Here is a 5,000-nt window from a genome sequence, read left to right on the forward strand (position 1 = left end):
CGTAGTAACAGGTGTGTCAGTAGTAACAGGTGTGTGTGTGTCAGTAGTAACAGGTGTGTCAGTAGTAGCAGGGTGTGTCAGTAGTAACAGGTGTGTCAGTAGTAACAGGTGTAGTAGCAGGTGTGTCAGTAGTAACAGGTGTGTCAGTAGTAACAGGTGTGTCAGTAGTAACAGGTGTGTCAGTAGTAACAGGTGTGTCAGTAGTAACAGGTGTGTCAGTAGTAACAGGTGTGTCAGTAGTAACAGGTGTGTCAGTAGTAACAGGTGTGTCAGTGTAACAGGTGTGTCAGTAACAGGTGTGTCAGTAGTAACAGGTGTGTCAGTAGTAACAGGTGTGTCAGTAGTAACAGGTGTCAGTAGTGGTGTGTCAGTAGTAACAGGTGTGTCAGTAGTAACAGGTGTGTCAGTAGTAACAGGTGTGTCAGTAGTAACAGGTGTGTCAGGTGTGTAGTAACAGTGTGTCAGCAGGTGTGTCAGTGGTAACAGTTGTGTCAGTAGTAACAGGTGTGTCAGCAGTAACAGGTGTGTCAGTAGTAACAGGTGTGTCAGCAGTAACAGGTGTGTCAGTAGTAACAGGTGTGTCAGTAGTAGCAGGTGTGTCAGTAGTAACAGGTGTGTCAGTAGTAACAGGTGTGTCAGTAGTAACAGGTGTGTCAGCAGTAACAGGTGTGTCAGTAGTAACAGGTGTGTCAGTAGTAGCAGGTGTGTCAGTAGTAACAGGTGTGTCAGTAGTAACAGGTGTGTCAGTAGTAACAGGTGTGTCTGTAGTAGCAGGTGTGTCAGTAGTAACAGGTGTGTCAGTAGTAACAGGTGTGTCAGTAGTAACAGGTGTGTCAGTAGTAGCAGGTGTGTCTGTAGTAGCAGGTGTGTCAGTAGTAACAGGTGAGTCAGTAGTAACAGGTGTGTCAGCGGTAACAGGTGTGTCAGCGGTAACAGGTGTGTCAGTAGTAACAGGTGTGTCAGTAGTAACAGGTGTGTCAGTAGTAACAGGTGTGTCAGTAGTAACAGGTGTGTCAGTAGTAACAGGTGTGTCAGCAGTAACAGGTGTGTCAGTAGTAACAGGTGTGTCAGTAGTAACAGGTGTGTCAGTAGTAACAGGTGTGTCAGTAGTAACAGGTGTGTCAGCAGTAACAGGTGTGTCAGTAGTAACAGGTGTGTCAGTAGTAACAGGTGTGTCAGTAGTAACAGGTGTGTCAGTAGTAACAGGTGTGTCAGTAGTAACAGGTGTGTCAGTAGTAACAGGTGTGTCAGTAGTAACAGGTGAGTCAGTAGTAGCAGGTGTGTCAGTAGTAACAGGTGTGTCAGTAGTAGCAGGTGTGTCAGTAGTAACAGGTGTGTCAGCAGTAACAGGTGTGTCAGTAGTAACAGGTGTGTCAGTAGTAACAGGTGTGTCAGTAGTAACAGGTGTGTCAGTAGTAGCAGGTGTGTCAGTAGTAACAGGTGAGTCAGTAGTAACAGGTGAGTCAGTAGTAACAGGTGTGTCAGTAGTAACAGGTGAGTCAGTAGTAACAGGTGTGTCAGCGGTAACAGGTGAGTCAGCAGGTCAACCTTCATGATGCCGTTCCAGTTGTCCCCAGTAGAGACTCTGAACAGCGTGAGAAACGCCATCCCAAAGTTCTCAAAGGTGGCGTGGCGACTCAGACCCTCACACGGATTACTGTCGTTACACTCTGTAACACACACACACACACACACACACACACACACACACACACACACACACACACACACACACACACACACACACACACACACACACACACACACACACACACACACACACACACACACGTCTGGATTAGAAAAGAATAGGCCAATCTGTCTGCTCTAACTCAGCTGTAGTCATGAACACTGTGATCTGTCTGCTCTAACTCTTCTGTAGTCATGGACACTGTGATCTGTCTGCTCTAACTCTTCTGTAGTCATGGACACTGTGATCTGTCTGCTCTAACTCTTCTGTAGTCATGAACACTGTGATCTGTCTGCTCTAACTCTTCTGTAGTCATGTGATCTGTGATCTGTCTGCTTTAACTCTTCTGTAGTCATGGACACTGTGATCTGTCTGCTCTAACTCTTCTGTAGTCATGGACACTGTGATCTGTCTGCTCTAACTCTTCTGTAGTCATGAACACTGTGATCTGTCTGCTCTAACTCAGCTGTAGTCATGTGATCTGTGATCTGTCTGCTCTAACTCTTCTGTAGTCATGAACACTGTGATCTGTCTGCTCTAACTCATCTGTAGTCATGTGATCTGTGATCTGTCTGCTCTAACTCAGATGTATTATCTCTGTCTCTTCTCCTCCAGCCCTACTCTCTAATAAAGATTCATCCTATACTATTCTCTCTGTCTCTTCTCCTCCAGCCCTACTCTCTAATACAGATTCATCCTGTACTATTCTCTCTGTCTCTTCTCCTCCAGCCCTACTCTAATACAGATTCATCCTGTACTATTCTCTGTCTCTTCTCCTCCAGCCCTACTCTCTAATACAGATTCATCCTAGACTATTCTATCTGTCTCTTCTCCTCCAGCCCTACTCTCTAATACAGATTCATCCTGTACTATTCTCTCTGTCTCTTCTCCTCCAGCCCTACTCTCTAATACAGATTCATCCTGTACTATTCTCTCTGTCTCTTCTCCTCCAGCCCTACTCTCTAATACAGATTCATCCTAGACTATTCTCTCTGTCTCTTCTCCTCCAGCCCTACTCTCTAATACAGATTCATCCTATACTATTCTCTCTGTCTCTTCTCCTCCAGCCCTACTCTCTAATACAGATTCATCCTGTACTATTCTCTCAGTCTCTTCTCCTCCAGCCCTACTCTCTAATACAGATTCATCCTGTACTATTCTCTTCTCCTCCAGCCCTACTCTCTAATACAGATTCATCCTGTACTATTCTCTTCTCCTCCAGCCCTACTCTCTAATACAGATTTATCCTATACTATTCTCTCTGTCTCTTCTCCTCCAGCCCTACTCTCTAATACAGATTCATCCTGTACTATTCTCTCTGTCTCTTCTCCTCCAGCCCTACTCTCTAATACAGATTTATCCTATACTATTCTCTCTGTCTCTTCTCCTCCAGCCCTACTCTCTAATACAGATTTATCCTATACTATTCTCTCTGTCTCTTCTCCTCCAGCCCTACTCTCTAATACAGATTCATCCTGTACTATTCTCTTCTCCTCCAGCCCTACTCTCTAATACAGATTCATCCTATACTATTCTCTCTGTCTCTTCTCCTCCAGCCCTACTCTCTAATACAGATTCATCCTGTACTATTCTCTTCTCCTCCAGCCCTACTCTCTAATACAGATTCATCCTATACTATTCTCTCTGTCTCTTCTCCTCCAGCCCTACTCTCTAATACAGATTCATCCTGTACTATTCTCTCTGTCTCTTCTCCTCCAGCCCTACTCTCTAATACAGATTCATCATGTACTATTCTCTTCTCCTCCAGCCCTACTCTCTAATACAGATTTATCCTATACTATTCTCTCTGTCTCTTCTCCTCCAGCCCTACTCTCTAATACAGATTCATCCTGTACTATTCTCTCTGTCTCTTCTCCTCCAGCCCTACTCTCTAATACAGATTCATCCTATACTATTCTCTCTGTCTCTTCTCCTCCAGCCCTACTCTCTAATACAGATTCATCCTGTACTATTCTCTTCTCCTCCAGCCCTACTCTCTAATACAGATTCATCCTATACTATTATCTCTGTCTCTTCTCCCCTCCAGCCCTACTCTCTAATACAGATTCATCCTGTACTATTATCTCTGTCTCTTCTCCTCCAGCCCTACTCTCTAATACAGATTCATCCTGTACTATTCTCTCTGTCTCTTCTCCTCCAGCCCTACTCTCTAATACAGATTCATCCTGTACTATTCTCTCTGTCTCTTCTCCTCCAGCCCTACTCTCTAATACAGATTCATCCTGTACTATTCTCTCTGTCTCTTCTCCTCCAGCCCTACTCTCTAATACAGATTCATCCTATACTATTCTCTCTGTCTCTTCTCCTCCAGCCCTACTCTCTAATACAGATTCATCCTGTACTATTCTCTCTGTCTCTTCTCCTCCAGCCCTACTCTCTAATACAGATTCATCCTATACTATTCTCTCTGTCTCTTCTCCTCCAGCCCTACTCTCTAATACAGATTCATCCTATACTATTCTCTCTGTCTCTTCTCCTCCAGCCCTACTCTCTAATACAGATTCATCCTGTACTATTCTCTCTGTCTCTTCTCCTCCAGCCCTACTCTCTAATACAGATTTAACCTGTACTATTCTCTTCTCCTCCAGCCCTACTCTCTAATACAGATTCATCCTATACTATTCTCTCTGTCTCTTCTCCTCCAGCCCTACTCTCTAATACAGATTCATCCTGTACTATTCTCTGTCTCTTCTCCTCCAGCCCTACTCTCTAATACAGATTCATCCTATACTATTCTCTCTGTCTCTTCTCCTCCAGCCCTACTCTCTAATACAGATTCATCCTGTACTATTCTCTCTGTCTCTTCTCCTCCAGCCCTACTCTCTAATACAGATTCATCCTGTACTATTCTCTCTGTCTCTTCTCCTCCAGCCCTACTCTCTAATACAGATTCATCCTATACTATTCTCTCTGTCTCTTCTCCTCCAGCCCTACTCTCTAATACAGATTCATCCTGTACTATTCTCTCTGTCTCTTCTCCTCCAGCCCTACTCTCTAATACAGATTCATCCTATACTATTCTCTCTGTCTCTTCTCCTCCAGCCCTACTCTCTAATACAGATTCATCCTATACTATTCTCTGTCTCTTCTCCTCCAGCCCTACTCTCTAATACAGATTCATCCTGTACTATTCTCTCTGTCTCTTCTCCTCCAGCCCTACTCTCTAATACAGATTTAACCTGTACTATTCTCTTCTCCTCCAGCCCTACTCTCTAATACAGATTCATCCTATACTATTCTCTCTGTCTCTTCTCCTCCAGCCCTACTCTCTAATACAGATTCATCCTGT

The 5,000-nt window shown here is 44.2% G+C and overlaps 1 pseudogene; it reads right to left on the bottom strand.

Moving 5' to 3' along the window:
* The window catches only part of LOC135536004 (voltage-dependent T-type calcium channel subunit alpha-1H-like), a 118,685-nt pseudogene that overhangs the window by 12,021 nt on the left and 101,664 nt on the right, over window positions 1–5,000 (bottom strand).

The sequence above is a fragment of the Oncorhynchus masou genome, unplaced genomic scaffold (assembly GCF_036934945.1).
Source record: "Oncorhynchus masou masou isolate Uvic2021 unplaced genomic scaffold, UVic_Omas_1.1 unplaced_scaffold_543, whole genome shotgun sequence".
Taxonomy (NCBI): domain Eukaryota; kingdom Metazoa; phylum Chordata; class Actinopteri; order Salmoniformes; family Salmonidae; genus Oncorhynchus; species Oncorhynchus masou.